This window comes from Ailuropoda melanoleuca, chromosome 14 (genome assembly GCF_002007445.2).
Source record: "Ailuropoda melanoleuca isolate Jingjing chromosome 14, ASM200744v2, whole genome shotgun sequence".
NCBI classification, from domain to species: Eukaryota; Metazoa; Chordata; class Mammalia; order Carnivora; family Ursidae; genus Ailuropoda; species Ailuropoda melanoleuca.
Genome location: NC_048231.1, coordinates 54573587 through 54595451, shown reverse-complemented (window position 1 = coordinate 54595451; position 21865 = coordinate 54573587). Strand labels below are relative to the sequence as shown.

The 21865-nt window shown below is 39.4% G+C and overlaps 1 protein-coding gene and 1 long non-coding RNA gene across 4 annotated transcripts in view; one reads left to right on the top strand and one right to left on the bottom strand.

Moving 5' to 3' along the window:
• LOC117795968 overlaps nt 1–20997 on the top strand; it is a 122972-nt gene extending 101975 nt beyond the window's left edge. Inside the window, exons 3-5 of the long non-coding RNA XR_004620170.1 lie at nt 9165–9243; nt 20260–20379; nt 20737–20997. This is a non-coding gene — a long non-coding RNA (uncharacterized LOC117795968). The remainder of the gene's footprint in view (nt 1–9164; nt 9244–20259; nt 20380–20736) is intronic.
• Nucleotides 1–21865, bottom strand: part of DLGAP1 (DLG associated protein 1) — an 859965-nt gene that overhangs the window by 439828 nt on the left and 398272 nt on the right. The gene's annotated exons all lie outside the window — the stretch shown is intronic.

The window sequence follows — 21865 nt, the reverse complement described above, 5'->3', positions numbered from 1 at the left end:
GTTTCCCTAAAACTATTTATTGAAGAAAATGTCCCTTCACATTTGTAATATTCTTGGTTCATTATAAACTATATGACCATATAAACGTGGGTTTATTTCTGGGCTATTATGTTCCATTAATTTATGTGTCTGATTTATGCCAATACCATACTATTTGGATTACTATAGTTTTGTAATATAGTTTGAAATCTGGAAGCATAATGCCTCCAGCTTTTTTCTTTCTTTCTTCGGATTGTTTTAGTTGTTTGGGGCATTTTGTGGTTCCATACCTATTCGGGGTTGTTTTAGTTGTTTGGGGCATTTTGTGGTTCCATACCTATTTTAGGATTGACCTATTTCTGTGAATAATGCCATTGATATTTTGATAAAATTTGGAATTTTGATTGCATTAAAACTGTAGATTGCCTTGGGTTGTACAGACATTTTAACAATATTCTTCAAAAGCACAGAATATATTTCCATTTATTGGTGTACTTTTCAATTTCTTTAATCAATTTCCTAATTGCTCTGGCTAGAATTTCAAATATTATGTTGTATAAAAGTGGCAAGAGTGGGCATACTTGTTTTGTTCTTGATCTTAGAGTCAAAACTTTCAGCTGTTGACCACCGAGTGTGAATTAGCTATGGGCTTGTCATGGTATGGTCCTTATTATGTTCCAGTGCAGTCCCTATATGCCCACTTTGTTGGGAGTTTATCATCAGTGGATGTTGAATTTTGTCAAATGTTTTTTCTGCATCTATTGAGACAGATTTTTTAACCTTTTTTTTTTTATGTGTTATATCACATTGATTTGCAGATGTTGAACAATCCCTGCAACCTGGAATACAGACCATTTGGTCATGGTGTATGATCCTCTTACTATCTGAAAGAGCTTTCCTATAAAACCTTTCATAAGCTGAAATGGAGTAACATGGAGTATTTCATGCCTTCCAAAAGATTGTTTTAAGCCACTTTCCTTTTATAAAAGACGTATATTACTATGTTAACAGCTTTTTTCATAAAATAAGTGCTAATGTAGGTCTTCTGTAAAAGTGAAGTGGTGTAACATGAACTTTTGGAAAGCAGGGGCTACCTGTAATGTATTGTTGAATTTGGCTTACTGATATTTTGTTGAGGATTTTTGCATCTATGCTCATCAGCGATATTAGCCTATAATTTTCTTCTTTTATGGTGTTCTTGTCAGGCATTGGTATCAGAGTAATGCTGGCCTCATAAAATTAGTCTAGAAGTGTTCTTTCCTCCTCTGCTTTTGGAAGAGTTTGCCATTAATGTTTTTTTTTAAATGTTTGAGAGTTCATTATTGAAACTATGCGATTCTGGAATTTTGTTTCTTGGGAGATGTTTGATTACTGATTTAATATATTCACTAAAAGTCAGTCTGTTCAGATTTTCTACTTCTGTATGATTCAGTCTTGGTAGGTTGTATGTTTCTAAAAATTCAAACTTGTGTTCTAGGTTGTCCACCTTGTTGATTTATAATTATTCCTAGTAGTCTGTTATGAGCCTTTGCATGTCTTTGGTATCAGTTGTAACAGCTCCTTTTTCATTTCTGAATGTATCTATTTGAGTCCTCTTTTTTTTTTTTTAATTGGTGAATCTACCTGAAAGGTTTATCTATTTTGTTTATCTTTTCAAAGAACCAGCTCTTTGTTTCATTGATGTTTTCTATTGTCTTTTTAGTCACTATTTCATTTATTTCTGCACTAATTTTTGTTCTTTGACCAACTTTGAACTTTGTTCTTCTTCTTCTAGTTCCCTTGAGGCATAAAGCTAGGATCTTTGTTTCTTAATACAGGCATTTATTGCTATGAACTTCCTTCTTAGAACTGTTTTCTGCACCCCATAAGTTTTGGTATGCTGTGTTTCCATTTGTCTCAAGGTGATTTAAAATTTTTCTTTTTTGACCCATTGGTTGTTCAGTAGCATGCTGTTTAAATCTCCACATACTTGTTAATTTTCCAGTTTTCTTGTAACTGATTGCTACCCAGAACATCAAGTCAGAACGGATGTGTGATATGATTTCAATATTCTTATATTTATTAAGACTTATTTTGTACCCTAGACTATTCTGGAGAATGTGCCATGTGTGCTTGAGTAGTATGTATGTCCTGTTGCTTTTGGATGGGATGTTCTGTATGTCTCCTAAGGCCATCTTGGCTAACATATCACTTAAGATCAGTGTTTTCTTATTGTTTTTCTGTCTAAATGATCTAGCTATTGATGAAAGTGAGGGCTTGAAGTCCCCTACTATTGTCATATTGCTTCTTATGTCTCCCTTTATGTACATTAATAATTACTCTTTATATATAGATGCTCTTATGTTGGATGCATAAATATAAATGGTATATCCTCTTGCTGGATTGAATCTGTTATCATTATGTAATAACCTTCTTTATCTCTGATTACAAATCTTTTTCTTAATGCTTATTTTATCTAAGTGTAGCTACCTAGCTTTTTTTTTTTGATATTCAATTTGCATGAAGTATCTTTTCCCCTCCCTTTGCTTTCAGTTTGTGTATATCCTTATGTCTGAAGTGAGTCTCTTGTAGACAGATGGGTATTATCTTTATTTGGTCACTCAATGTCTTTTTGATTAAAGAATTTAGTCTGTTTACATTTAAAATAATTATTGATAAATATGTACTTATTGCTCTTTTGTGAATTATTTTCTGGCTGTCTTGAAAATTCCTGGCCTCCTTTTCTTGATCTCTTCCTTTGTGATTTGATGGTTTCTGTAGTAGTATGCTTAGATTTCTTTCTGTTTAACTTCTGTGTATTTACTATAGGTTTCTGTTGTGTGGTTCCCAAGAGGCTTATAGAAGTAACTTATTGATAACATTCTATTTTAAATTGATAAATTGATAAGTCTAAATGCATTTAAAGCTCAATATTTTTACCCCAGCATTTTGTTTTTGATATCACCATTTACATTGTTCTATCTTATGTATTCTTTAACAAATTATTTTCATTATAGTTACTTTTACTACTTTTAACCTTCATAACAGATTTATAAGTGATTAACTTACCAACTTTACATCATTAGATTATTTTGAATTTTCTTATATATCTACCTTTAGCCACGAAACTTATGTTTTGTGGCTAACGGTAGTATTATAATTAGCATTCTTTTGTTTCAGCACATAGAAGTCCTGTAACATTTCTTGTAAAGCCAGTCTAGTGATCAACTCCTTTAGATTTTGCTTGTCTGGAAAACGATCTCTCCTTTAATTGTGAAGGACATCTTTGCTGGGTACTCTTCTTTGGCAGATTTTTTCCTTCCAGCCCCTTGAATATATTACACCACTTTCAAAGTTTCTATCTTATGGCAGGGGGTGGGGGGGGTTTCCTATAATTTGTCTTGTGGGTCTCTTAGAGTCATCTTACTAGGGATTCTCTGGGCTTCCTGGACCTGGATGTCTCTTTCCTTCCTTGGGTTAGGGAAGTTTTCAGCCATTATTTCAATTAAGTTTTATGTCCTCTTTTCTCTCCCTTCTCCTTCTGGGACCACTTGATATTTTCCCATATATCCCTTAAGTTGTCTTCACTCTTCACTCTTTTTCATCCTTTTGAAAAAATTTTTTCTGATCTCAGTGCATGAGTTTTACTGACCCATCTTTAAGGTATTGATCCTCTCTCTTGTACTTTTCATTCAGTTAAATTATTGTATTTCTCCAGCTCTGTTAGTTCTTTTTGGTACTTTTAAATATTTCTTGAGTTTAGCGAGCATCTTTATAACCACTATTTTGAACCCTTTATCAGGTAAATCACTTATCTCCATTTCATTAAGGACTTTTTCTGATGTTTTATATTTTCCTTGATTCCCTATTTGGCTTCTATGCATTAGATACAACAGTCACCCCTCCCAGTTCTGAAAGACTGGCTTTGTGTAGGAGTTGAACCTGACCATTCAGACACTAGCTTTCCATTGTCTCTCAAACCTTTTTGATTACATAAGCAGTCTACTTTACTTTGTCTTCAATGGTTCCCAGTAGTTGAGATTGTGTCAAGACTGGTCAGAGTTCCAAACAGGAAGATCTCAGTCAGCATTGTTTAACATAGGCAAACATACTTGATTCAGGGGGAAATCGGTAGATAGGCATATGTCTTCTCCTCCTGCACTGAACCCTGGTTGATAACCAGTTAGGAACTCTTTCTTTCTTTGCTACCATCCATTGAATCCTTGAACACAAGCCTGGCTGGCCACCAGCCACAGGAGATACCAACCACGTGGGGCAGTAGCACAGTGTGAAGATGGTGCCCACCTTCTGAGGTCTCTGGAGAGGGCTCTAGTCAGCCCCAGATCTGTTTCAGTCTGCTGTGTCTTGGTGGGGTAGCCAGTTAAGAAGTGTTTCTCCAATTGTGACAGCACTGTAGCCCCTTCATGCGCAAGCCCCACTGTGCACCAAAGCGAGGTGATCTAGAGGTGTCCCTTGGGGGAGAGTGGCAAAAATTGGAGTACCAGATGAGTGTACAGCTCCTTTCCAAGAGATACCAGGCAGTTGGAATGAGGCAGAGGGGACTCCTGTCCTCTTTCAGTAGGTTTCTAGATGTCTGTAAGTCTTCAGCTGGAGGAGCAGGCATCTAATTTAAGAAAGGCGAGTTAGTCTCTTTCACAGGAACACTGGGCACTTTTCAGTTGGCTGTCTCTGCACTGGGTCTTGGAGTGTTGAGTCTGCAAAATCCCTTTAGGAATTATTTCTCAGTTTGTGATTGCCTTGTGGGTCTTGTGAATGCAAGTTCCTGTGGCTTTCAAAGCTGGATGCTTTGTCTCTCAAGTGCATGTCTTAAGAGTTAGGGTGCCCGATGTGCAGTTCAAACCCTTTGCTCCTCAGGGAGAAGCTCAGGGTTTGAGTTCTTTTCTGATTGCAGGTCACTGAGCCAGAGTTGAATTTATAGTGAGATTTCATCTGAGCCTTTCCTACCTGCTTCCCCCCGCCATATGTCCAATATGTAGGAGTTGCTCAGCTAGTATTTTCCCCCTTAAGGAAACTGTTCCATATGTAGCTACAGGTTCAGGATCCTCCTATATGCTCATCTTGAACTAGAACCACCCTTCTGTCCCCTCTTCTATGAAATACAGGTAGTGGTAATGTTTAATTCAATTAAAAAATACAGTAATTGCATGGAAATTGAAGAATAAATGGGATGACATGTTAAACGTTCAGCATAGCACCTGGCTCATGCGTGTACTCAATATAAGAACAATCACAATAGCACATTATTTTCATCATAGTAAGGTGTTTTGTGATTATGTGTTGGTTTGCTATTCTGTCATTACAGACTTATTTCAAGGACTTATGCAATACACACGTATAACTTACACCAATCGGAGTCAATGTCCACTTCGGTTGAATTCCTTGAAATTATTTTCTATCTTTAATTTTAGATTGTCTTAAGTTTGCTTTTTATTATTGCTTCTGTTATGGTTCTATTTTTGCCTGCTGCTCATTTTGTTGATGGTAAGAATTCAAATTTTGAAAAGGTGACTATTCACTTGCTTAATTGTCACATAAACCATTTTTAAAAGTGGAGTTACTAATAAATCCTGCAGTTTCCTCCATCCAGCCACTCATTAGGATTTTTCAGAACATTATGATACAACAACTACAAATGTCCAGCTACTATGTGTAAGATGTCATCTCTTTACAAAATCACACACCTAATTATATTTTTTCAAGTATAGTTAAATAAGTAAAAATAACTATATTTATAAAGTGTTTGCTTGTTCTCTTAGTTACTGTCTGCAAATCCAAGTGGCAAAAGTCTTACCAGAGACTCTGTGAAGAAACCTGTAGAACCTTTCATCATGCTACAATTTTTTTTTAAAAAAATAAAGTTTTTCAAAGACAGGTACAGCTGTCAGATATAAATAGCTTCTTGAAGATATATCACATCTGTCCAAAAATGAAAGTCATTTTTCATGCCCAGCATTTTCGAACTTTCTGAATTTTTCTGTAAAATTGTTTTATTCTTATGCTGTGAAAGGCAGACACACCAAAACCAGTGATGGGGAAAAATAACGATCACCATAGTTTCTATATAATCACCATATGCTTTTCATTCCGGTAGCACGGGTGCTCAACATGCTGATTTTTAGGGCTTCTGTTTAACTTTTCTGACTTCTGAGCCAACGCACAAAATGGGACCGGGTTGTTCAAAGTAGGAGAGCAAATGCTGATGGAGCCTGCTGCGGGAAATAGGAAGGGAGCGCTTGCCACTAATTCTCTTTTAACTCCATTTATGCTCCAAACCCCTCTCGACCCCTTCCTTGAATCATGGATGCAGATGGCCAGGTTGCTATTTTACTCTCTGGCATTAGTAATCTTTTGTGAACTGCATTAAGCAGAGCATTCAATGACATCCATTATTCCTTCTGTGTCACAGCTGACGCTAGGACAACCGCCATGCCAGCAGTAAACATTTGCCTAGTTATCACACATTCACTTGTTCAACAAATAAATGACAAAACAGTTAAAATGTGCCATCACTAACCTTGATATTGGACATAAAGCGGAGTACTTTCCCTCAAGGAATTTAAGGTATAACGAAGGACACAAATCACAGGGTGCCCGTGGCCTAATAGGGTTCACTCTTTGTTCTTCTCTTTTCTTCTTCTCCTCACTATTCAAAATGGAAAACTGTTGCATAATAACACATGTAAGTTATGTTATGAGTGTGATTAATGTTCTCATGACAGAAATGGGAGTGGCCTGTAGTTATTTCCATTTAAAGAATGACCGTCTGTCAGTGGGAATGTAGATTGGTTCAGTCATAATGCAAAACAGTATGGAGGTTACTCAAAAAGAGAACTGCCGTATGAGACAGCAATTCTACTTCTAGGTATATATTTGAAGGAAGTAAAATTATGATCTTGAAAAGATATCTGCACCCCCATGTGTACTGCAGCGATATTTACAACAGCCGAGACACAGAAAACCCTAAGCCTCCATCAACAAATGAATGGGTCAAGAGAATGTGTCATACGTATATAAAATGGCATCTTTTCAGCCAAAAAAACCCCACAAAGTCCTGTGACTTGCAACAACATTGATGGACTTTGAGAGTGTCGGAAATAAATCAGAGAAAGACAGCTACTGTATGATTTTACTTACAGGTGGAATTTAGAAGAGGTGAAGTCCATGTGACAGAGTACAGTGGTGCTCCAGGGGCGAGAGGAGTGGGGAAATGTTGGTCAGAGGGTGAGAACTTCTGGCTGTAAGGTGAATAAGTTCCAGGGTGTACAGGCATACCTTGTTTTATTGTGCTTTGCTTTGTTGCACTTTACAGATCCTATATGTTTTATGAAAAGGTTTGTGGCAACCCTCTGTTGAGAAAGTCTAATGGTGCCATTTTCCCAACAGCATTTGCTCCCTTCATGTCTCTGGGTCACATATTGGTAATTCTCGTAATATTTCAAGTCTTTTCATCATCATTATATTTGCTACGGTGATCTTTGATGTTACTATGGTAACTGTTTTGGGGGACCAGAAATTGTGCCCATATTAAGACAGTGAACTTCAATGTTGTCTGTGTTCTGACTGCTGCCCATCTCTCCCCCTTCTCCTATTCCCTGAGACACAACAGTATTAAAGTTAGAGGCCATTGTAGAGTTATTAGTTGGCCTAAGTGTTCAAGTGAGAGTCACACATCTCTCTGTTTAAATCAAAAGCTAGAAATAATTAAGCTTAGTGAGGAAGATATGTTGAAAGCCAAGATAGGCTGAAAGCTAGGCCTCTTGTGTTACAGGAAAATTTCTTGAAGGAAATTAAAAGTGCTACTCAAGGGAACACACAGTGATAAGAAAGTGAAACAGTCTTATTGCTGATATGGAGAAAAGTTTTAGTAATTTGGATAGGACATCAAACCAGCCCCCAAATTCCCCATAAGCCAAAGCCTGATCTCCTGATCAAGGCCTTAACTCTCTTCAGTTCCGTGAAGGCTAAGAGAGGTGAGGAAGCTGTAAAGGAAACGCTTGAAGCTAGCAGAGGTTGGGACATGAGATTTATGGCAAACTCCATTGTTGTCTTAAGAAATTGCCACTTCACCCTTCAGCCACCACCACCCCGAAGGCAAGACCCTCCACCAGCAAAAAGATGAAGACCTGCTGAAAGCCGAGATGACGCTTAACATTTTTTTGGTAAAGGTGTACACTGTGTTTTTTAGACACGATGCTACTGCACTTAATAGACTATAGTGTAAACACTAACTTTCATATGCACTGAGAAACCAAAAACTTCATTTCAGTAGCCTTGTTGAGATACTCACTTTATAGTAGTAGTCTGGAACCGAACCTGCAGTGTCTCCAAGGTGTGCCTGCTGTGTGTACAGTGGTCAGAACTACTGTATTATATGGTTGAAAGTTACCAAAATAATATTTACAATCTATCACCCCACATAATTAATGTGTGTGTAGTGAGAATATTTAGGATATAATATTTTGGCATCATTTTGCAGCATATACGTGAATCAAGTCATCATGATGTACAACCTTAAACTTACACAGTGTTATATGTTAATTCTATATCAGTACAGCTGGGGAAAACTATGCCAAGGTCCTCTCTCACCTGGCCAAGAATAGGAACCATTGGGCACATGAGTACCCCCATGAGACCACAAGAAGCCGTAGCAGGTAGAGAGGCCAGGGTGGTGGAAAAGAAGAAGAGCAGCATTACAAGAGAGAAAAGGATTTTCGGACTGCCATATCTGACTGACCCTCTAAAAAATGAAGCTATACAAAAGGCGAATGATTGGCACCACATCCCAGAATGTGTGCTTGTCTGTGATATTCAGGGTGTACGATTGTGCTATGTTTTACCTGCAGGCTCTTACAGACATTGCAGAACACAATACATTTCTCCAGTTTTTTCATTGAGGTAAAAACGTGTAACCACCTGAGCTTACGCTGCAGTAAACTATGTGGCAATCATAGTGAAATGAGATTAAGAATCATTAGGGCACGTATGTTAGTTACCAGAAGTTAAGGCCTAGTGCACAATATTAGATTTGGTTTTTTTAGTCCATCACTGGGTTTTCCATTGTAAACATAGACATGTAACTTTTTCCAAGAAAAACAATTCAGAGCTGAGTATTTCAGTGCTGGTATTTTGATTCTTTGGTGGTCAGGGACTCCAGTGCTTACAATCTTTATGCTTTCTTTCCATAGTTACCTCCAAGTTTAAGGCCACCTCATGTTCCAAGACAGCTGCTAGAGTGCCAGCCCTTAGATACAAGACCAGAGGAAGGTAAGTAGGAGGTTAAAGGGGCAAATCTCCCAGCCAAGCCAGTTTTTTGAATAGCCAGATAATGTCCCATACTACTCTTTCCCTAATATTAACCAGAACTTACTTAAAAGGTCACATCTCACTGCCTTGCAGGCTGGTAAATGTGGGCTTTCAGCTGGCCAGATTGCTACTTAAAATAAAACTGGAATTCTGGTAACCAAGGAAAAGGGGGAGACTGTATTAGGTAAACACCGAGAAGTCTAGACTCCACAACCTATGGAAAACTGCATATGTATTAAGAGTAGAAGGTACCCATCATCCATTTCACTGTGTGAATGTGAGGGCGATGTTCACTTGAGTATGCTGTATCTGTAGAATTCTGGAAAATACTGGGTGTTAGGAAAGTGGGGGTATTTTTTCCCCTTCCTCTCTGCTGCACATGCAAGTGTGTTTAGATGCTCCTTTTCCTCAGCAGTTTTCTCACAAATTGTTAAGTTTGTTTTAAAGGAACAGGAATCCTACAACTCTGTGGACTGTATGGGTTTTTCCGCTTCAACCTTAATTATAGTCCTTTTCAATGCTGTCAGTCCACCCAGGTGTTGCTATTCAGCCTCCTAGATTCTTAGGAGAATGGAGGTAAGGATTGTGCTATTTTGAGATCCCTACTTTTTTCCCTGTCCATTTATTCTCAAGTAATTAGCTCATTCATTAAACATCTATTGAGAACCCATTCTATCTGGCCTTCTAAGAAATACCAAGATGAAAAATAGATCTTTCCCATCAATGTCCTTCTCATCAAGTTGGCAGGGATGTTAAGTGAGCACGTTGAGCCCGTTTTCCTAAGTGCTAAAGAGAGGAGAGGGACTGGGGGAGAGAGGGCGCAAAGGAGGAGCGACCAAGCATGTCTGGATGAGGGAGAGAAGCCTTCAGAGTAGAGGTGTTGCTGGATGTGGGGGCACTTTCTAGACTGTCTTCCATGCAGAGCACAGCACCTGAAAGGGCAGGGATAAATGAGACCGACAGATTGTATAAGATGTGACGGTAGGAGACGGTGCGAATAAGGATTTTCTCACTTCTCAGAGAACGCAGAGGTCATGAGACATAACCATCGTCCCCCATCTCTATCCACCTTTATTTCTTACCCTGGTATCTCAACTTCTACAACCAATACAATTGTTGACTCTCCTGTCCCCATTTCCTTTGCAGTCCATCTCCTCTTTTCATCCCACTGGGGTGGTTATGCAAGGCTCTTCACTGCCTCTAGCCTTTGCCCCCAGCCCACCTCTCCTGCTGTCTTGTGTCTATCCTCTACCCAGCCAAAGGAGTACTTATCTGATTATATAAAACAAACACTTCCGGAGATCCCATGGCTCCAAGGAAAAGTTCAAATTCCTTAGCACGCTACAGATGATTCTTGATATCTCTGTCCACCTTCCAGCCTCTGTGTTGCCAGGGACACAGATTAACTCCATGAAATACTGGCCATGGTCTCACAGCACAGAGACTGTGCCAGGGAGGTATTTGCGGACTGGCTGGAACTCACCCCTTTGAACACACCAGACTGCAAGGGGCAGCTGGGGCTTGGGAGGAAGAGAAAGTCAGTTTTGCTGAGCAGTGAGCAATCTGCCCTAGAGATGATCCTTTATCAGCTTTGTCCTTTTACTTTTTATCCTATAAATTTTCTTTGTTCCTTTTTCATAATTGTAATTGTTTTATGAAAATATTAATTTAGCAATATTAAATTCTAATTTCTGGATTTTTTTTAATTTGAATTTTTAAAAATTTATTTCCATTGGGGTCGTTTAAACTTAATGTTCATTTTAGCTTTAGTATCTTGTGCTACTGGTTTTCCTTCAATAATTTCTGTTTGCTATGTATTAGGTACTGCAAGCAATTACATATATCAGTCAAACACCTTTCTAAGGTAGGTCCTGTTAACAGATGAGGGAACGGAGCCACAGAGTGTTAAGTTACTTGTTCAAGATCACAGAGCTAGTTCATTAGTTTTGAATCCAGACATTCTGAGCTGCGAATCTTAGGGTATACTATTTTTCAAATGTCTAGTACATTTTGGATATCTGTTCCTGGTTAAAAATAAGCATTAAGTTGATTAATTTAGGTAGTCTGCAGAGGTTTCTTCTGCTTTTGTGTAGTGAGGTCAAACTACAATGATAATTTTTAATGTGCTCTACTCTGACATTTCTCCTTTTCCATTCTCCATGAAGCTTTCTCAGACTTCATGGAGAAAGAGAAGCCCTCTGAGGGGAGCCGCTGCACAATTCTATGGAATATGCTAACCAATCACAGAATTCAGAAATAAGAAAATCCTTAGAAGTTATCAGTATGTTAAAAAATCAGCTCAGGTTATGACTTCAGGGTTGTGAGATGAAGCTCTGTACTGGGCATGGAGCTTGCTTAAGATTCTCTCTCTCCCTCCCTCACTCAAAAAAAAAAAAGTTGTCAATATGTGGCTTCATTTTATGGTGGACAATAAATATGTGCACAAATTTAATGAAGCTACCGGTGATTGTTGTCTGATCACCTATTTGATGGCTAAAGTTATAAACCGTGTATTTCTATAGTCCTAAGCTAGCAAAATGAGTTTAGATCCAATTATAAGTATTTCTATACCCCTAAAGTACTGTGATGATTTTAAAGACTCTGAAAATAAATACCACATCCTTGTCTATGCTTGGTGAGATGCTGAGACATGTTTTCTCTCTGGCATGCTAGAAAATACTCAGTTCATTTTTTAAGGACAATTTTAGCCCTCCTGTCCTTTACAGCAAATAAGAAAAATAGTAGTTAATTATTGTATAATCATTCGAATAAGCACAATCTGGACAGGAATCTGTTCAACACTGCATCCTCGTTTTCTGGCACACAGCTGACACTCCAACATTCCTGCAGGGTCTGCCTCACCTTTTCCGTGAGGCAGCTGGGCGAGGCTCTGAGTTCTCACAAGACTGCCCGGCCGACTGTGGCTTTGATCATTAGGGCTTCTGGCTCTGCTTTTAATCAGCAGCACTGAACACTGGCCCCGGGTCCTTGCCAGAGAGTAGGCCTTTGAACGATTTGCTGCTCACCTTTATTGAAAGCTCTTGACAGAAATATTGAAGGACCAGTGTTTAAGGGACCTGTGGCCAATGCATTCCTCACTGCGACCCTTTCATGGATTGAAGCTCTGAAGTCTTTCCCTAGAAAAATACGCTTGAAGAAACACACAGAAAATGGTGTCTAGGATACAACTCTCTGAAGCACATACTGACTAGAGAGCCCAGCCCATGAGGACAAATAGACCTTTTTGTCAGTTCTAATAAACTGGTAGTGATGGCCAAGAGCACTTGTGTCAAAAATCTCAGCCCATTTGGGCCTTAGCAGAAAGAGCTGGACGACCTAGTTGTGCACACGCTATGTGTGGGTGAGGAAAGCACTGGGTCCAGTAACGAGCTGTGTTTGTGGCAACGAAGGGACACTGTCGGCAAGCTGCAGATGTTGTCCACAGGCTGTCCCGTTTCTCCAGCAAACAGGCATTATGCCCTCCTCTTTAATTAAGGGGGGAAAATCCCCCAAAAGTAAAGTTTGCCATAAGATCTGCTTAAAAGTAAACTTTTGTAGTTAGAATGTCATAAAAAATACTGGCCATCACATGTCAGATAAGCAGTCCTTGTCAAACCGAGGTGTCAGGAAAATCTTTGCTTCACTGGAGAATGCTACCTTTCATGACCATGAATACATATGAATGACATAATAGACAGTTCCTTTTTGCTTCAGCTTTTAGGAATATCAGCCCGATGTCAATCATCTTCCATAGGCCTAAATTCAGCCGACAATAATACCAATTTTTATTGATATCTCTACTGCTAGATCTATCCGTCTCTCTCCATGGATCTGACTATCCTTGTAGGCCACTTCAAATCATTGGTGGAACAAAGCAGGATATTGAAAAATAATATGAAAAACAAACAGCTCTCCTCTTTTAGCTTCAGATCAATTTTACAGCATTAAGATGAAATAATAAACACATGCGATTAACAGATTATTATATCCAAGTGACTAGTATACTTGTTGTCTCCTGTTCCCTCCAGTATAACTAAAAAACTTCTTTTTCTTAGAGACAGACTCTAGTGAGAGGCCCTGACAGTTTTTTCTTTTATTGTAATGCAAGTGCCTGACTTTAATTGCCAAGGCATCAAAGATGGCAATCTCCAATTAACACATGGTCAGCCATAGAGATAGAACCAGGCCACCCCACACCATTGAACCTCCTTTGTTTAGAGACCTTGATTTCAAGAACTGACCCTTTGGGCCACTTGCCTTTTCTCTTCCCATGCTTTGTGAAATCCATCACTGAAGAGTGAGCCCACGAAACCCTAGGCCCCCGGTCTCCACCCCAGTAAGAGCAGAACCTCTGGCCTGTGCATGCTTTCACTCCATCTGTGGCCTCACTTCGTGGGCCCAGGTGCGCAGTGTCATCTCCAAGTCTTGTAAGTAATAAACCTCTATTTTCTCAAAGTTTCCTGATGATTGTTGCTAAATGTCTTGCGATCATAAGAACCACCAGGGCCAGTGCAACTACAAGACTAGTTACTGATAAGCTGAGATTACGACAAAATAATTGAGGTAGGTAGTCAGCAGGATTGCATGGCTGCTCTTGCAATTAACTGAGGGGAATGCCCTTTACCTATAATTTGCTTACCAGCCGCTTAACTCAGGGTAACCCCGTGTTTGCTGGGGGTCTGAGGCACTGCTGTGTGCGCTCACGTATTGCCCGCTGTAATGTGCTGCCTGCAGAGCCCAACCCAGAGTCACGAGACAGTCATGAGGAGTCTCCCCAGAGCAGCATGATCAAGGTCATAGTGACTCACATGAGAAAGGGTCTACCACGCCAAGGCCAAGGGGAGCTATGAAGGCAGATTGGGTCGCAAGCGCATTATTGCAATAAGAAACCAATGACACCACCGGAGGGAAACACAACAGAGGCCGTGGTTTCTGGGTCACCACGCCACTCATTGCCATCACTCTTCATCCCTTGATCCAAGAGAACTTTAGGGGTCCACTTACTGGTGTCGTGTGTTAGAAAAATTGATGGAAAAGCGTGAAGGCCCTGGACATCTGGTGCTGCGCCACCCGAGGGTCCTGAGCAGGTTCAGCCGCTGCTCAGCAAATGCAAACCCCCTGGGGGGAGGGGCGGTGCTTGCTGGGTGTTATTCAACGCCAGGCACACCAGCATGCTAAGACTCTGGTGTTGAGCTCTAGAGGCCTAGGGGCTTTCTCACGCAGGTGGAGGCAGAGGCAGAGCCCAGTCCCAGAGGGGTCTCCTGGGACCCTGGAAAGAAAAGCAGCCATCTGTGAAGAGGCCTCCCGGTGATGTCATCCAAAATTTTCCAGTAACAACACCCGAGATTAAGGTAACCAGCAAAAAAGTCAAGAAATAGAAACTGAAATTAAACTATACCCTAAAAAATTCAACCCTTTCTTAAAGACTGCATACGACAGGAAAGAGAGAGGGGAACTAATTGGCTCTTGTCCGGTTTCTTTTTTGATTGAAAGGGCTCTGGATTCTTATTCATAGCTGCCAAAATGGTCAACTGGTAGGTATCTCCAAAGACTCTGAAATCTCTAACTGTCTTAAAGATCCATCCAGGCAGATGGGCATTTCCTTCCATCACAGTGATCATGGCTACGGCTCACCGTGAGGGGGAAATATTAAGATGAGGCTCATCTCCTGCTGTGCGAAATTGGCAGAATCCAACGGTTTATAGTTTCCATGACCATAGTGACCCCAATGACCACATCATCATTTCCAGCCCCAAAGAGGCCCCATTTGACCCTGAGTCCAGAGAGTTATTCTTTACAGGGCACCCCCCCTAATTACACAACAATGCTTCATTTTAATTGGGGCTTCCAAAACCATCCAAAAGGCACTAAAACTCACTCCTAGGAGAAAACCTGCACTTTTTCTCTGCCCCTTGAAGATGTAAGTCTTACACTGTCTTTGAAATGTAAACACCCAGGAGGTTTCTAAAACAACTGGCCTAAGAGGGAGAGAGGAAGGAAGGGAAGGAAAGAAAGGAAATGAAAGAGAGGCCTTTTAAAAATAAAAGCTGCAAAAAAAGGGCTCTTTTGCCTAGACTCTAGATCACAGCCTCCTTAAGATTCCTTCCAGGAACAAATACAAATTGTTAAAATCTTCTCTACAAATAAGAAAGGCATTAGCCATCGAGCAGGTAAGCTTAACTTAATCCAACCGTTCTTTTATAAACTAGTGAGTTTTGCATTATTGTACCCATCTCATGGCTAAAAATTAAAAAACAAAAAACAAAAAACCCTATAAGGTCTCTGTATGGGTCTGCCTGTATGTTCACGCGTTGTAGATGTGTGCTGTTTTCCTACCTCTGAATGATATTGCCAAAATTAACTTGTAAAAGAGCTCTATTTAATTGGCTTTAAGAAAACTAAGTGGTTCTATACATTTAGTATTCATAAAAATGCTCAAAAAAATGAAAACAATCCAAATGAATTTCAGATTCATGTGACCTGTGGGAAAACATTCGGTATTAAAGCTAATTTAAGGTTGCTGGTTTGATTAAAACAGACATGTCTTCAAAATTATCAGCATTAAATATAAGGCAGATAAATAACTACCAGGGTTTACTAGTTGAATTCAAGTTATCTCTGTTGCAAAATGTGTCAGCAAAAATTAGAATAATGGTAGACTTTGAGACATTAAACAAAGTTTTTTGTGGGTAATTTAAACATAATTGTGAAGAACAAGTAAATAAGATAAAAAGTTTTTGGGTAAACTTCTAAAGTAGTTTCCCCAAATCTTTTTGGTAATCTGAAACCTTAAAGTTTTGGTAAGCTAAATGATGAGTCACCGAATATCTAGAACATTTCCAAAAAAGAAAGAAAGAATCATGAACATTAGGGGCACTTGGGTGGCTCAGCTGTTAAGCATCTGCCTTCAGCTCAGGTCATGATCCCAGGGCCCTGGGATCAAATCCCACATCAGGCTCCATGCTCGGCAGGAAGCCTGCTTCTCCGTCTCACACTCCCCTTGCTTGTGTTCCCTCTCTTGCTGTCTCTGTCAAATAAATAAAATCATTTTTCTAAAAAAAAAGAAGAATGAACATTAATTACTGCATATAGGTTTATCTACTTTTGGCATCTCTGTTACAGAGAAACTAAAGATAAAATTTGGGTCTGTTAGTAAACATGTTTTATGCTTTATTGAAAGATTGTAAGTTCTAGAAGTATGTGCTTTTTGATAGTACAAAGTATTTCTTGGCTTGCCAATTCACAGAACACTAATGTAAAAGTTCACAATTCTGTATTTCTTAGTCAAGCTTCCTAAGAATTAAGAATTCTCTTTAGTATATGTGGTTAAAACTACTAAAAATCATAAGGGAAACTTCTCTGTATGCAAGCAGAGTAAGGTATGTGCTTTTGGTAAAAGACGGTATGAGGAATGGAAATGCATTTTTGTTGAGGGAAAGGTAATATTGGTATAAACTGAGGCTGGAAAAAAGGGAAAACATAGGACAAATTATGAATGTAAAAAAGAAAGCTGTTGAGAGTTTACAGAAAAGGAATCTTGGGGAAGGAATTTTATGTGTGGTCAGGACTGGCTAAGAGTGGAATAGGTTTGATTAAGTAAATTAGTTTTGATATTGAAAGTACAGAGGTACAAATTTAAAATTAGTTTTTTTCTTTGTTAAAAGGATAAAGTATTCTTGAACTATTGGTCTGTTCTTGATAAGAGATTGTAAAGTTTTTTTTTTTAATCTTTTTTATCTGCCTAAAAACAAGGATTCTGTGATGCTGTGTTTTATCAAAATAATTTCCTGTGTTTGATCGGGTCTTTGATTACTAAAATAACCCCAGTCTTCTTGATAGTAAAAGACCTGAGTTTAGCTTAGAGCTATGTAAGCTTCTTTATTTGGCTGTAGACGTCTTCGTCACTTTGGTTAAACAGATAACTAAGTATTGTTTCATAGAGACCTATGATTCTATTTGACTAAGTGTTTTAAAACCTTTTTGGTATTTTGACACACTTCTCCAAATTCTAAATGAACTCTTTTTGATCTGGGGGTCAGGAGGACTTTGGGATATTCCAGAGGGTTCCTGGAACATCCCAAAAGACTTGTTAAACCAATTAAGCTTATTTGGTATGTATGTTAAATTACATGGGAAATATCATCAAACAGGTGATGCCAAACTGTTGGATTTAGGTTATTAAAATGTTCTAGGAGCTCGATGAAACTCCTAGCAACCCAATATGTCCTTGTATGTTACCACTTGTAATTAGTTATCTTAAAACAATCCAATTTAAAAATGGGCAGAAGACATGAACAGACATTTAACCAAAGAAGATATATAGACGGCCAACAGACACATGAACATCACTCATCAGGTAAATACAAATCAAATCCACACTGGGATATCACCTCACACCTGTCTGGCTAAAATGCACAATGTAAGAAATAACAGGTGTTGGTGAGCATGTGGAAAAAAAGGAAACCTGTTGCTCTGCTAGAAAACCTTATGGGGGGCGCCTGGGTGGCACAGCGGTTAAGCGTCTGCCTTCGGCTCAGGGCGTGATCCTGGTGTTATGGGATCAAGCCCCGCATGAGGCTCCTCTGCTATGAGCCTGCTTCTTCCTCTCCCACTCCCCCTGCTTGTGTTCCCTCTCTCGCTGGCTGTCTCTATCTCTGTCGAATAAATTAAAAAATCTTTGAAAAAAAAAAACCTATGGGGGCTCCTCAAAAAGTTAAAAATGGAACTACCCTATCATCCAGCAATTGTACTATCCGGTATTTACCCAAAGGATACCAAAATGCAGATCTNCCCACTCCCCCTGCTTGTGTTCCCTCTCTCGCTGGCTGTCTCTATCTCTGTCGAATAAATAAAAAAATCTTTGAAAAAAAAAAACCTTATGGGGGCTCCTCAAAAAGTTAAAAATGGAACTACCCTATCATCCAGCAATTGTACTACCCGGTATTTACCCAAAGGATACCAAAATGCAGATCTGAAGGGACACGAGCACCCCAATGTTTATAGCAGCATTATCAATAATAATCAAATTATGGAAACAGTCGAAATGTCCAATGATGGATGAATGGATAAAGAAGTGGTGTGGTGTGTGTATCCATCCACAATAGAAAATTATTCAGCCCTAAAAAACCCCAAAAATCTTGACATTTGTAATGACATGGCTGGAGCTAAAGAGTGTGAGTGCTAAGTAAAATAAGAGAAAGACAAATACCGTGTGATTTCATTCTTATGTGGAATTTAAGGAACAAAACAAATGAACAAAGGCCAAAAAAAGAGCTCAACCAAGAAACAGACTCTTAACCAGATAGAACGAACTGATGGTTACCAGAGTGGAGGTGGGTGGGTAAACTAGGTGCTGGGGATTAAGGAGTGCACTTGTGATCAGCAGTTCATGTAGGGAAGCACTGAGTCACGCTATTGTACGCCTGAAACTAATATAACACTGTGTGTTAATTGGAATTTAAACAAAAACTTGAAATGTCATATGTGACAGAAATAACCAGATTTCCTTTTAACAATTGCATTGTAATGGACTCTGTTCTGACTTTTAACCCTGCCATTTTTGTCTTTTATCATTTATAGTTCTTTTACTCAGATGCTTTTACAGAAGATTTCGTGCAAAAACGTTTCATCTTTAAGGAGATTCATGAAAAAGACCCTAGAATACAGGTTTCTGATAACTTTAGGATCATAAAACTGAACTGGGAAAAAATTTCCAAAACTAATGGAAAAAGTGAATTCAAGCAGAACAAGAATCAATTACATGTGACCAAATAAATGCAGGAGGAAGATAATTTTTATGCCTTTTTGTTTGAAATATTGCTGACTTCTTATTTTTTTGTTTTCCAGATATAAGGAAAATAGGCTAATTCTCATAGTAATTTGGTAAATTTCCCAGCAGAATTAAAACATTTATCTTTTTCTCCTACCTGATGACTCCAGAATTCAGAAACTTAGTATTCTTATTTTTATGGCAGTATATTTAAGTCCAATAAGAATCTGTTGTCCTTTAAACAGGAGAGAATTGGAAAGATTGGTTCCATCACCAAGGCTTTGACAGGAAAGTCCTATTTGACAGAGACATACATAGACTCAGGTATAACCGCACAATTGCAGGAAACCAAGGTTGAATTGCTAGAAGCCAGTCTAGCCCCTTGGAAATATTGGCCTGACAGACAGCTTGCTTACAGGGTTTCCCTCAGCCTTACCCATTAAATAAAGAAGGTTACTTCTTGGCAGGTGCAGGAAACTCAGGATATGTTGGGGACCTCAAACAGAGAGGAATTAACCCAAGTCTATAGGTATTGCAGGTAAATCTAATACAAGTTCAATCTGAGATTCCTTATGAAAAGTTCCAGCAAAGCAGATGATAAATTCTGGGTGGTCAGATGATAAATTCTGGGTGGTCAACTGCTATTCTTGCTGCACTAATGTAAATAATTAGGTCAAGTTTATTGAAACTAGACTATTTACACACAAATTAGTTTTACTGTGGTTGACAGAAACAGGCAAAAAATTGCATTTCAGGAGAAACTAATGCACACATGTGGATTTTAGATTCCAGGTGTCTTAATTGAGGTTTTGTTTTCTACCTGTAAACTGGACTGGTTGGTGAATTCTAGTTTCCTCCAATATTTGGCTACAACTCTCCAAACATTTCCAATTTTCTCCCACTTCTGACTTGCAGTCATTAAGAACTAAAACTGCCCCTTTCCCAAAGCCATGTAGACTAAAGGGGGGAGAACTTGCTACAAACTCCTGTACGGACGGGCCTCATGCCTGTTGCTGTGCGGACCCCTCAGGAAGACACCAGAGACGTTCAAACTGCAAACCAAGAGATTCTTTCAGAAGGCCACCGTCTGTCCTCCATCTGAAGACTCTTTCAGCCTGATCTCTGGAAATTTCGACGGATGGCTTTCAGAACTCAGAAACTGGGATTATAATCTGCTCCATTCATTAACCTTTGCTCTTCTTCCACAGAAATGCCTGATGCAAATACTTGTTCCACGTAGGCCTAACGTTGGAAGTCTCCTGAAATGAAATACAACCTTTCACTGAACTGACCTATTCTGAGGACTAAGAGACCGATTCAGATGATAGGTAACAATCTATCAAGTCAGGACAGATTCGTATCGACCTGTATGAGATGGCCCAAGACGTTAAGATATTTCAGTGTTACCCAAACCTTTGGCCATATTCCTATGCCCCCCAAAGTTACTGACTGCATTTCATTGTGGGACCCTTCTGGTTTGGGACCATAGCTACTGAGTGGATTTCAGATTATTGCTTGTGTAATTATTGTAAGATTTGCTACCATAATCCTATTTCAATATGTACTTTCTGAGTTATAACATGCCCTACCCCTGACTTTGAGCTTATCAACTCCCCAGGCCTTATAGGGTAGGTTGTATTGTAAAGCACTGATGGTTCTTTTTCTTTCTTCTTTCCTTATGCCAGTGCCTGATTTAAAGCTTTAATTGCCAAGGCATCCACTTGAAAGATGATCTCCAGTAAACACATGGTCAGCCACAAGACTAGATACAGCCAGGCTACCTCACCCCACTGATGCTTCTTTTAGAGATTTTGATAACTGATCTTTTCTCATGCTTTAAATTCCTGCTTTGGGGCACCTGGGTGGCTCAGCTGTTAAGCATCTGCCTCTGGCTCAGGTCATGATCCCAGGGTCCTGGGATTGAGTCCCGCATCGGGCTCCCTGCTTCTCCCACTCCCCCTGCTTGTGTTCCCTCTCTATCTCTCTGTCGGATAAATAAAATCTTAAAAAAAATAAATTCCTGCTTTTATGTTTTAAATTCACCAATGAAGAATGAGCCCATAAAACCATAGGCCCCGCCCCTTGGCCCCAATAATGCAGAACCCCCAGCTTGTGCATGCTCTCCCTTCATCTGCAACCCCCCTGTGCAGCCGCGGGTATGCTATGTAATTGCCAGGTCTTGTAAGTCAGCAACCTCTATTTTGTAATAGTTTCCTGATGGTCGTTGCTGAAGGGCATCTTGCGAGCATAATAAGAATCACAGGGGCTGGTCCAACCACCACAATTGTTATTAATAGGCTGAGAACAGCACTTTTAGCCTTTAATTTTATAGATGCTTAAATATATACAAAGAACATGAAATTTTTTTAAAAATATAAAACCAATGTAAATTTGCAGTGGTTTTCAGTTCGTTCTTAGTAGAAACAAACCAGTGGCTCAGGTAATTTCTCCAAAACAAGGTTCATAGGTCTACAAAGATGACTGACAGATGGCTTTCCTGAAGTCTTACGTCTCTGCCCCACCCCCCGACTGATACTTGAGTGCGTGCGCAATGACTCCCACTTCAAAGATATATGAGACAGAGGGGGATGGAGGAACAGGTTACACAGAAACTCCTCTGTATGTTCTCTTGGAGAAGCTTCTCTCGAAGAATCTAAGATAAGCACACGTGTGAGGAGATATAGCCAGAGGTCATACTTAAAAATGACCTGTGAGGAGACATGTGGCAGTCTCCATGAAGTAGCCTCATGCGTTACACCGGTGTTTTAAAAGTAATCTCTATGCCCAGGGTGGGGCTTGAACTCACCACCCCAA